The 12,935-nt window shown below is 44.7% G+C and overlaps 1 protein-coding gene across 4 annotated transcripts in view; it reads right to left on the reverse strand.

The window, feature by feature from the left end:
* The window catches only part of LOC139829541 (uncharacterized), a 292,141-nt gene that overhangs the window by 175,738 nt on the left and 103,468 nt on the right, over nucleotides 1-12,935 (reverse strand). The gene's annotated exons all lie outside the window — the stretch shown is intronic.

Consider the following 12,935-nt stretch of genomic DNA (forward strand, 5'->3'; position numbering starts at 1 on the left):
CTCTACCTATAAACCTGGTCTTAGCCCAGGTATGTCATATCGCTCAGACCACGAAAAGATTTATGTGCATGCTTAACTCTAAGCGTGTGAATAATCCCATTAGCATTAATAATAATGATCAGTGTAGAGTCCAACGCCAGAAGCACAGAGGCACTTCCCCCATTGTTAAATACGGCAGTTCATACGTTCCCACCTCTCAGCTGCTGCTATTAAATATTATAGAGACTTCTATGGCAAACAACCATGCTAAGCTTATAGAAGCGTGTAGTAAATAGAGCGAGCGGTGTGACTGCATCTATTGGGAAGAGTTTCACCTCCCTGCTGATGATGAGGAGGATGATGTGGAGACACCAGACTGTGAAAAACCCCTTCGGTTCTGTGTTGGTAAAAGACCTTTTGCACTATTTCCCCACAGGACCATTCTGTGGGGTGATGGGAGGATAATTCCAGGCCGTGACCTACACGCAGGGTACAAAGATCAGTAGGTGACGTGCAAAACTTAGTGTAGAAGACACAGTCACCCTGATAAATGTGCATTTCTCTCACTAACAAAAGGTTATTGTAAGAAGTCAAATAAAAATGCATTTGTGTTTAACAATTAAATGTAATTGGCAAGTGCTAATGGCTCTGTGATCGCAAAACCGGGGGAAACAGCAAAGAGGAAGAAACTAGTTTGAAGGGATTTTATCTAATTTCACTTTAATTAGATCCTTTTTCTAACTGAGTTTCTAATTTTTCAATTAGCAATTAGCAGCTGCAACTCATTCTGAGCATCACGAGGTGCCAGAGACACTAATTACACCACAGGAGTAGGAGGCTGAAAATGAGAAATAAAATTATCCATGAATGTTATTAGAAGAAAGGAATGATTACATTCTGTAATAATATACTGATGTGAGCCTAATTAGATTGAAGGATTGGTGGGAAAACAGGAGATTTCAGAATGGATTATATTTGGACGCCTATCGGTCACCTTTTTGTCGTTAATAATGATTAGGTGCATTGGTTGGGAAAAAAACCCACTTTGGGATTGATATTGTGTGTCTGTCACCCAGCAAAGGTCCCAGGGACACAGGGGAGCTCGCTGGACATCTCCAGACCTACATGCACATCATGTACATCCTAAGGTCCTTCTGCACCTTCACTCCACCACCTGTGAACCAGCGAGGAAAACTTAGACACCCAACTTTGAAAGGTTTTGAGATCCACAACTAAACAGAAATCCAAAGGGTCATTTATTTCTATATTTTTTGAGCTATAGCAGGTCCCGCTTGCCCGCTAGCAAAGCTCTACCCAGGCCCTGGACTCCTCCCAGAGAAAGAAAGTCTCTGAGAAAGTATTTAATCACAGCAATGGGGAGCCACAGGGAACCAAGCGCAGAACTATAGAGAGTCACTTGATAGCAAAGAGGGAACACTGCACTGACTCCATTTATTTCCACTTTTAAAACACACCAATTTTTCTTTGTGAATCAATAATCTCTTACACTTCATTTAGTAATGGGAGTGACCTCTCTCCTGCTCCAGTGTGCACAACCTGCATTTCGGAATCACTTCAAGGGACCCCCGGTAATAAATGATTGCATCCAAATGTGGTCCTTAATAAAATTTATGAGCTCCCATTCATCCCACTCCCCTATTTGTCTTTATATATCTCACAGCATTTGCCACTAATTATATTCCTCTTTATAATCTGCGCTCCCCAGTTAAGGGATGTAATTGATAGCTTCTGAAAACCATTAATCCCAAAACGGACCTGAAGTGTTTTGTCACACTGCTTCACCCCCCCATTACTGCTTTTCCTCCCAGCATCCCCAGTCTGGGCACTAAGACTCTTCACAGCTCATAGAGGACCCACTAATGGTGCTGTAATAAAAATGGAAAAAGTGAATTAAACTCAAATTCTTTCCATCAGTTGATAAAGGATACGCACCCAAAAAGGCGAGTGCCATGGGGAGCCCCAACGCCAACTCTCTGTGATGAGTGCAGAGTGATGACAGAGGTTTGAGGGGAAACACCACCTTCATTTAAAATTCAGCTGTTGTAGCATATGGTCCTCTTGAGCTGGAAATTGTCTTTGCAAGCAGCTCGGGTTTGCTGTTGTGCGACACAAGAGTTTGGTGATTTAGGGGCAGTGGGGTGCAGCCTTGAATAAATAAAGTAGACATTTATTGCAGGGGAAAGGAGGGAGAGAGGCAAAGGTAAGTGAGGAAGCCTGAAATAGTCAGGGGGTTTCAACTCTGCTAAGCAATCTGGAGCTGGTCCTTCTGGGGCAAGAGATGGAGAATGAAGTGAGACAACCGTGTGTTTGTATCACCAACACCGGCTGCTCAATGCTCCTCCTCACCCTGACCCCTTCCCCACCATTTCAGTCTCTGTATGCAGAGTCTGTGTGTTCTGCAGGGACACAATCTGACCCTTTGGTCCATGCCAGAGCCCATCGCACCCCACCACAGCCCTGGCCATGGGCTGCGAGATGGACCATCCCAAACAACCTCCATGGACAATCCCCATCGCCTCCATGGAGCGGAGTCTCTGCAACCACCAAGTCTGGGTCAGATCCTGATGCCCACTGAGCCTGTCCCCCAGTTTCTTGCGCAGTGCCACGTATAAAACCAACCTATAGTCAATCTCGCATTTAGAAGCTCAATAAGAGCTCTGGTCCATCATCCCCTGCCAGCAAACTGCTGCGTCTGCAGAGCTTAGGGAGTGAAAACCAAATAAAATAAGGAACGTAGTACTCGGGAGCACTCTGCTCCTGTTCGTAGCTGCAAAGGCAATATTTCCAAGAGCACCACAATCATTTTGAAAGCCTAACTCCTAAAAAAAGCCCATAAATCACTTTAGGCACTTTTTTTCCCCCCACACTCATTTAATGCTTTTTTAAGAAAGGCAAGAATTCCAGATGCTAACTATCCGACGCAAGGCTATTTCTTTCCCTGTTTAGACTTCATTCCTCTACCAGGAGCAGGTCAACCATTCAACCAAGCTCTTATTTGTGGCCATCAGAACCTCTTGCATAGCCATCCTTCCATTTTACGGCTTAAAAACCTTGTGGGTTTGGCATGCATGCCAATAAAAGCTTGGGAGTCAGTATTTATTCATAGGAGCGCTGCAAGGCTTAGCACCTACAGACTCGGCCTAGAAGAACTCTTAAAGAAAATCATCACTTGAGATATAATTCAAATGGCCTCCAAACCTCCAGGAGGCTGCACTTGTCACACCAATAAAAGATGTAAATAAACAGATGCTTGCCTGGTGTGCTGCTCTGCAAAATAAATGTGGTTTTTAGAATCGCCCTTCGGAAGTCAACGTTAATGTGAATTCCCATTGAGCCCAGGCCATGAAAACAACCACGGTTGAGCAGCCGCTCTGCCCCCACATCCTGAGCTAATTCTACCCACCAGCCCTAGACCTGTACCTGTTTTCCATACTGCAAAGCTTATGAAGAATGACACGTTTTCACCAAATATTTCTACCATCTCATTTGATACCGAACAAGCAGGAAAAATATAGCCCATCACAAGAAATATCACCATAATGTTCCAATTTTCCGCCGTTTGACAGCAATCAAGTAGAGACTAATGGCTTTCCTCCGTGACTAAATCATTTAGCGACCAAGGTATTCTGTCTCATTCTCATTAGAAAAAGAAGAAAAAAAAATAAAAAATCCAATAATCTCATTATCCCAACGTGAATAACGGTAAAAGTACAGCAAGACGAATGGCTCCTCCAGCTCGCCGGTTGGCGCGATGCTCGGGCAGGGCCTACGGCTCCCGTATCCCCTCCCAGCATCGTCCTGCAGCCCCGTGCTTTGTTTCCAGCAAGACTTCTGCTCCCTCCGCACACCGAGGACTTTTATGTACTATTTTTAACTAACTTCAATAGAAAAAGAATGTGTCATGGTGTGTTAAACTTTATGGAAATTCTCCCGGAGAATAACATAATTTCACAGTGCATTACTCTACAATGACCTGGTACTTGAACAATTAATTTTTAAGGTATAGCCTTTTTCTTCCTGTGCTGTATTTAGCTTTCTCCTAAACCATCAACAATACCAGGATTCCTTTCCCTTCCCTTTATGATCTGAGAAGACAGTTAAAACCTCACAGCATGTGCTGCATTTTCACAATTCATCATGCAGAATATTCTGTTTGAAAACAGAGCGAAGACGGGGAACCCGAATGCTCCAGGATTGACTTTAATTATTTCTAGCTCATGAATCTATTGCAGTTTCTCAGCCTGCCTTATTTTCTGCTGAAAGTCTTCTGGAGTTTCCCAGAATGCACCAAAGCCGGGCTTTTTATCACGGATTAACAACACCCTGCAAACGCTCACTTCTCCATCTGCAAATACCACCCAAATAAATACCACCGAATAACCACCGGCTCGGCCCCAATCCCAGAATACACTGTAATCACCTCAGAAATGCAAACCAGAAACACTCAAGTTTTTTCTGGAGAAACTAATGTTTCCTACCTGCACCCAAAGCAGGATTTGCTTTATAAATTCTCCTCCTTGCTTTGCAAAATTCGCTCGCACAGACCACTTAGCTATTAAATCCATTCTGTCATTATCCATCCGCTCATTTTAGCTGACAACTGCCACCAAAGCCGTTGTATTTGCGAGGATGGCAGGTGCGGAGCAACACAGGCAAACCTCCACCTAAAGAAATTGCCGTTTCTGGTGCTTTTTGTTGTTGTTGTTACCCAGTAATATGTTGACTCTGGAATTTGTGCACGTCTGCAGTTTCTATGGAACCGTGCGAAACAAGCAGCAGTCAGTCATCAGAGCACGTCTCTTCCGACCCATATGCTTTCATGGCAATATTAATCAGGTTAAGAAATAACTCCCTTAATGCTAGACATTATTCTCTTCTGCTACACTAATCTACCAGAGCAACTCTGCCATCTGCATTTTAAAGTTAGATATTCTGGGCTTTATTCCCTTCGGTGTCCTACTTGCCACCCTCCCTTCGCAGAAAATCAGCTCTGGGATGCAATTCAAAAGTTTTGGTGATCGCTAATAAGACGTTCACAGAGACGGGAAACTTGCAGGGCCAGACCTTGGAAGGTTTAAAACCTGTTTTGCTGTTACTTCTAAAGAAGATGCTCCAGATTTCCCTTTGCATGTGGGGAGCAGAACCAAGAATAAGCCCAGTATGGGTTGTGCAGGGACAGGGACACCACGTCCCTGAGGACTCTGATCCTACAAGACACAGAGATTCTCCCAAAGCACAGGGTGCTTTTCAGTGTTTCAGAAGCTGCCATGAAAAGGCGGCAGAGCACCCGAGAGCATCGCTGTCACCGTAAATACAGCCCTGTTAGCGGCGGTGACAGCCACACCGAGGAAATTAGAGGATCTGACACAGCCGCCAAGCTCCAGAGGGCTGAGCCCTGGGCTGCTCCATCCTTCACTTCAGCCGAGTGATGTGGGATCTGCCATTCATGGGAGGAACGGGAAATTTAAGGACACTGGGTGATGCGTTAACTGCAGCTCCATGCACATGCAAGAGTGAAGCTGGATTTTCTGAGGCCGCTTCCTATCGTTCCGGTGCTGGCAAAGTTTTGGTGTCCTGTCCTAACACAAGGCCTGAGGAGCACAGAGAAAGGGAGAGGTGGTAAAACCATCCCGGTACGGAAAGAGAACAACAAGAGAAGAGGTATTCTGAAAGCAACCCCGCCTGTAAAATGAAGCTGTTGTCTGTCACCGGTGGAACGTGTCAGCCTGTGTAATTACTCTCAGGCTGTTCTCTAGCTCTGCCGGCCAAAACACTCAGATCGCGCTGCAACACGTAAACCCTGTCAGTCACCAGTAATTCTTCAGTCTCAGCGAGTTTTGATGGAAAATGCAATTTACAGAAAGGAATCAACGCTCTCCTTGCTAGACATCAATAAATGACACTTTTCTGAGGTGCTCTGGTACCTCATATAAGCGCTGTAGCTTATATCCCTTAACCTTCAACTTTTTCCTCATCTATTAGGATTTTGGCTAAAACAGAATCTCCCCCTCCAAGGAACAGAGTCCCAGGACTGCGTTCACATACAAGGAAATTGCTCCTATCCAAGAAACCTCGCGGATGGAGGAGTTTTAACCTGAATTACATTACAGCTCTGTTTCAACTCTAAAGCTTCTGAACTCTTCCCCTCTACATCGGTTGCTTCAAGAAACTGGATGTTTGTACCTAAAAGATAGTAAAACCAACCCCTGCCCATCGATCCCCTTGGATGGATCGGCGTGATTTGTTTTGATCGGGCAGCTGTTTGGAATCAATACAGTCCTTCCAATGCAATCATGACTGTCCCTGCAGAGTCCTTACAATCGCCATGGAAATCAAGGTGACAGAAACACGTCATCTGGAGATCATGGACACAACAGAGCAAACTGTCTCCGTTTGGGACCTTCTGGTTGGCAGTGTCGATACAGCACTGGGGACTCGGATCTGCTGGCGATAGCGACTTTGCCTGTCTTCAAATCCATCACAGGCTCAGAGCATCGGTGGGTAAAGCACCGAGGGTCACGTTCTTGTGTCCTGGCTCAACTCCAGCACATGAAAACACATCACACCTACCCAGACATACTCTGTATCTTCAAGTAATACCTGCTCCGTAGCCTTTTCTGGCACAAAGCTGTTTAACAGCGCTGGTGTGTCCTGTTCAACAGATGGTACGTTCTGTTTCAAAGATGGTTCGTTTTCTCTTTTCATAGACAGCGACAATGTGCAGGTTGCAAAGTGTTTTAGGATCTATTGGTGCAAAAGTGACCATATTTCAACCGATGATTTCAAGACAGTAATTCACTGTTGCATCTTGGGAGCTTAAATTTAGAGTTTAAAGCATTTGAAGCGCTATGTGTAAGTAAACTAATACAGGACATGCAGCTAATGCCATCCTGAGTAGGAATCCTACATAGACACACAACCAAAACATCTAAAGAAATGTTCTCCTCTAACGGAGCTGATCTTGGAGCAATGGTACCTCGTACCACATACTCCTTGTGGGAAAATTACCCTTTTAACAAATAATATTACTATTTTTGTTGTTATTTCCACGGCCAGTCTGTTCCATTAATTGCCACAGAAAGAGGCTAATTTCTGTGTGCTCTGGATCAGGTCACCATCCTTTATCCAAGGGTTCTTTTCCTCTATGAAGAATCTGGCCAACAGTGCAGAAAACACGAAGCAAAAATTACAAAGCTTTAAGTAGAAAAAACGGCTGTTCCAAGAAAGGATAAACCCCATTTGTCCTCTTTGAGTCATTTGAACTATTGAATCCCATTGGCAGTTGTGTCATTTTTCACCATCTACAGCCGTATGTTCTCGCTATATATAGAAATCCCATAGTGTCGCATCTTGACTCGGTGTTGTGCATAATGATAAGGTGGCAGGCAGGTTTATTTTGAAGGAAACGTTTGGTCACGCTGTTCCTTTATATCTGAGAGATGAGTTTTCCATGCCTTCCAAGAGAGATGAGAATTAAACTGCAGTTTACCATCTCATAAAGAAATACTGGACAAATTACCCAGCTCTGCCGCATTGGTTGGGATTGTTAGTTAAAAGCGACAACCAGGACTATAATTTACATGCAGACTCCAGATTTAAACAAAGTCCCCAGCACTAAATCTTACACTGTAAGCTTTCTTTTGTATTTCTGACTCATTTTGTGCTGGGAATCGTTTAACCATAGACTTTAACTGCTAATAGAGTTCCACGAAATGCAAAGTATAAATCAAAATTACTGGATCATTCAAAGTCTGAGTAGTTGTTTATGTGGCATTTTCCTTCTACTGCTCTTGTACGGCCACAGAGATGCCATAAAATGATGATATACTGTACACATCTCAGCACCATCTCGGCAAGTTCTGTTGCAAATAAAAACCAAGGCGCTTAATTATTTTCTTAGTTATACAAAGCATAAACATTAATGATCATAAAATACACTACGAAAGAGCAGGTAGAGTTATTCATCAGATCACACTGAGTGATGACTGAATGAAATATAATGAAAGATGAAAAATCTCACAAATCCCTTTGTCTCCAGCTGAGATGACCATGGTCTCTCCTTGCATTAGTGCAATTAGCTTGCTTACATATATCACAGCATCACAGTATGTTTGGGATTGGAGGGGACCTGGAAAGCTCATCCAGTGCAATCCCCCCATGGAGCAGGAACACCCAGCTGAGGTTCCACAGGAAGGTGTGCAGGCGGGTTTGAATGTCTGCAGAGAAGGAGACTCCACAACCTCCCTGGGCAGCCTGGGCCAGGCTCTGACACCCCCACCAGGAAGAAGTTTCTTCTCAAATTTAAGTGGAACCTCTTGTGTTCCAGCTTGATCCCATTACCCCTTGTCCTATCATTGGTTGCCACCAAGAAGAGCCTGGCTCCATCCTCATGACACTCACCCTTTATACATTTATAAACATTAATAAGGTCCCCCCTCAGTCTCCTCTTCTCCAAACTAAAGAGACCCAGCTCCCTCATCCTTTCCTCATAATGGAGATGCTCCACAGAGGCACCCCGAACTTAGTTTAGACAGACAACAGGGTCCAAAACAAACTTCTATTCAGTAAAGAAAGTGCAGCAGATTAACCGGTGGAAGATGGGGTGTTAGCTCTCCAATAGCGACATAAATACAGGTTTGAGTATCAGTCGAGGTAATCATTAAAGGTGCAGCAAATAACAACAATGGAGATCCATGGTGTGCATACACGTGGCTCACCAAAAGCAATGTCAGAGCCGTCCCTGACTCTGGGAAAAGTGTACACGCTTGCCTGAATCTGGCAAGGAATTACTATGGAAAATACAGGTGCTTATATTGAAGCACGGAGTGAACACTCACTCACCCACGTGGCTCAGTGAGGGGGGAATCCCGGTCCCATCCTGCCCAAGGGGGAGGCTCTCAGCCGCAGCATCTGGCTGGTGCTCCAAGAGGCCCACACAAGGGGCACAGCCTCAATGAGACTCCCGTTTTATACAGCCTGATCAGATCTGACTGTAGGCATTCCAGAAGCTTCTCTGCACCCCTACTCTGGCTGTGGGGTGCCCTGAAGCTTCTAAGCACCCCCACTCTGGCTGTGTGCACCCAGCAGCTCTATGGCACCTCTATGCCCCCAACCCCTTCTCTCTCTCAATGATCTGGGGTTAAAACAAAAGAAGCTGTTAACCCCATTGCAGGAGAGGTGAGGGGGAAAATGTGTCTGCACCTTCCACATTGAAGGAAGGGAAGGGGAGAGAGGGGGGTGTGCATCTGCCACAACATAGAAATTCAAATGCTTTAAAACTCTAAATTTAAGCTTCCAAGATGCAACAGTAAATTACTGTCTTGAAATCATCAGATTTTAAGACCTGAGTTTCAAGAGACATTGAGACCCCGAGGGGCTGAATTAGTGCTCACAGGCACCTTCTGCCCTAGTTTATCAGGAAAAAGCAGCAAACCCAGAGTCACTCCAAATTGCTCTCTCCAGAAGACCCTGAATTGCTTAAGCAGTACAGTTCCCTGGGGTGAAGGACACCAGGAACAAATGTTTGGAGGGGAAGCTGGAAGCGAAGTTGTTCCAGCACTGGAACAGGGCGACTCTGCCGTCCTTATCACCGCTTACTGGAAAACGTCTTCCATTGAACACCTCAAGGAACATCACGCACACAGCAAAGGTGCTTCCAGAAAGACGTAACTAACGTCGAGGAGTAACTAACACTACTCAGTGTGGAACTGCGCCCTGGCTGGAGTTCTGCGGCAGGAGAAAATGGAAAAGAAGGTACAACAGAAGCTACAAATCAAAGCCTTTCTCTTCATTAATCACAAATTAGCACATTAAAATAAAGCAGCAGTTGATTAATATCCCTAAGTAACACTTACAGTTGAGTGAGAACTTGATGCTAATATACTTGATGTTACAGTGCATTAATAAAGAGACACATCTCCCTTCACCAGAAAAGCTCTTGGAATTCAGCTCTCCAAAAAAACCAAACACCACACAGTACAGGAGAATAAGAACTGCCTGCTCCTCTTTACACCGACACATTCCCCAAAACCTATCACGAGAGCAACTTTTTAAGACACATCATTAAATTTTATATAGTTACCCCTCTATTGAGCTCAATAGCACCAAGTGCTGAATAAATAGAATGTTATAGCAATATATATATAGGGAAACAAAGCCGTAAAAATAATTTGGGATAATTGAGCGGCACACATGGTTATTAAAGATACCAAACCTGATTCTTTCACAGTGTAAGAGAACTAATGAGAATATATTACGCGAAGGGCTGTTTTCTGCTATGTTGGCTGCGTGGAGCGGCCTGAGGAACAAGTGAAAATTTAGGCAGATATGTCAAATTTAGTTTGGAATTTCTCCCTTTGACTTCTCATATAGATTTCACAGTGCCAATATTCTTCCTGCCAGCATGTTAGACAAATTGAAGTGACAAAACTCAATATGGAAATTAAGATCATTAACATATTAATCAAACTGTCAATATTATAAAAATTAGCACAAGCCTGCCAAATAATCATCTTACTAAAGAGTTGAGGCCGTGCCTTCTGTCCATCAGCCCCGCAGCCGCTCCGCTTCCAGACGGCGGGAACGGAGAGACGGGGTCACCGGGGCAAAGACCGGCTTGTTATCTGTGTGATCATTACTCTGCTATTTAATTGCTTTGCTTCCTTATGAAAACTGGGCTCCCGAATTATACTGACTTAATTAGTAGAAGAGAGAAATCCTGAATTTCAGTTTTGGATGTCCAGATTCCTAATCATGCCCAGGCAAAGTTTTTCACATTTGAAAAGCATTAGTTCAATAAAAGGAGATATACGGAGCAATCAGCATATATATGCAGACTGCTTCTACCTGCAAAGGACTTTGTGGGTGCCGAAGTTCAATATAACCAACATTTTCAAATTAATTTTGGTGTTTCTCTGAATGTTACAATCGCAAAATTTCAGACTGAACTATCACTATCTAAACAAAACTTCCAGCAAGAAAACACGATAGCAAGAGAGCAGTGTAGGGGAAAGGGAGCTGGGGGTCCTGGGGACAGCAGGGTGAGCATGAGCCAGCACTGGGCCCTTGTGGCCAGGAAGGCCAATGGTACCTGGGGTGGGTTAGAAGGGGGTGGTCAGTAGGTCAGAGAGGTTCTCCTGCCCCTCTGCTCTGCCCTGGGGAGACCACACCTGGAATATTGTGTCCAGTTGTGGCCCCTCAGCTCCAGAAGGACAGGGAACTGCTGGAGAGAGTCCAGCGCAGCCACCAAGATGCTGGAGGGAGTGGAGCATCTGCCGTGTGAGGAAAGGCTGAGGGAGCTGGGGCTCTGGAGCTGGAGAAGAGGAGACTGAGGGGGGACTCATTCATGGGGATCAATATGGAAAGGGGCAGTGTCAGGAGGATGGAGCCAGGCTCTTCTGGGTGACAACCAGTGACAGGACAAGGGGCAATGGGTGCAAACTGGGGTACAGGAGGTTCCACTTAAATCTGAGAAGAAACTTGTTCCCGGTGAGGGTGTCAGAGCCTGGCCCAGGCTGCCCAGGGGGGTTGTGGAGTCTCCTTCTGTGCAGACATTCAAACCCGCCTGGACACCTTCCTGTGGAACCTCAGCTGGGTGTTCCTGCTCCATGGGGGATTGCACTGGATGAGCTTTCCAGGGCCCTTCCAACCCTGACATTCCATGGCTGTGTGATCATGTGGAAAAATTTGACGGCGATTCTAATGAAAGATGATTATTAAGCATTTGCAGTAAGGAGACAGTCAAACACTTTCTTGTTAAATGAGTACTAGCAAATTCGAAGCAAATTTTACCACCTAAAGGAAAATCAAAGCATTACAATGCGCTTCTCTCTCATTGGATATTTACTTGCTTAGTAGTGAGATGGTTTTACAGGCAGGGCAGCACGTATTCATTACAATTCTGCAGAAACACTGACTTAGCATTTGCACACCCAGTTCCTGACCCAGGGATCTTTTTCTTTATCCATAATTGGGCTATAAAAGCTTTGAAAACTGGGGTTTCAAGGTGAGACGACCAAACCACAGCAAGCAAAGATGGCACTGTACAACAACATTCCTCACTCCATCACTCACATCTCCTCCAATGACACAAGGTCATGCAGTTAATGAATGGCAAAGCAAAGCCATGAAAAATGGATATTAATGAAGTGTAACTCAGAGTAATAATGGCATAAGCAACCTCTGATAACAAACACATTCTCCTAATAACATCTTCAATTATCTTCATTAATGTCTGTCCACGGCAAGATGCGCAATCCAGCCCTGCAGGACCACAGACCCAGCAGACCTGGAACACGCTAAGTGCTTCTGCCAGCTTATTCAGGAAAGTGCTTACTGATGGATGGCCTAAATGATGGTAACACGCATTCATCATCATTTTTCGGTAGCATATGCCTTCTACATATCATCAAGAACTTCAGTTTGAATAAAGTTGCTTGCACTGCTCAGGATGCATGGGCTCCAAGGAGATATGAATCACTGCCTCTCCAATCGTGCAGCGCTGCTCCTTGCGTTAATGATAGTGCTGGTTTTGCTAACGATGCTCTGGGTCCATCACGAGTGCTCTTCTCCCCATCGTGACCCCGAGTTCAGTTCAGGTCCAGTTGTTTCTGGTGAATTTGCACATCACACTCCGCTCTTCCCTTTCAGAAGGAGCTCTGAGCTGCTGGAAGATGCCACACAGCAGCTCTAGGAAATTAAATCCTTTACTCCGAATGTAGCTCAGCGTGGCACTGACATCCTCCTCAAATTGCCTCTCAGTATTTGAGCCCTGTTTCAGAAAGGAACATTTCTGAGGGGTTATCATCAGCAAACCCTGGTAAGGCTCATGACAAAGGAGGAATAATTAACGCTTTCTGTAAAAAGCATCTTATAGCATACAGCCATTATCTCCATTCCAAGAATGAAAGTGAGACTGGAATTTGAGATTATACTTG

This window comes from Patagioenas fasciata, chromosome 21, assembly GCF_037038585.1.
Source record: "Patagioenas fasciata isolate bPatFas1 chromosome 21, bPatFas1.hap1, whole genome shotgun sequence".
Lineage (NCBI taxonomy): Eukaryota > Metazoa > Chordata > Aves > Columbiformes > Columbidae > Patagioenas > Patagioenas fasciata.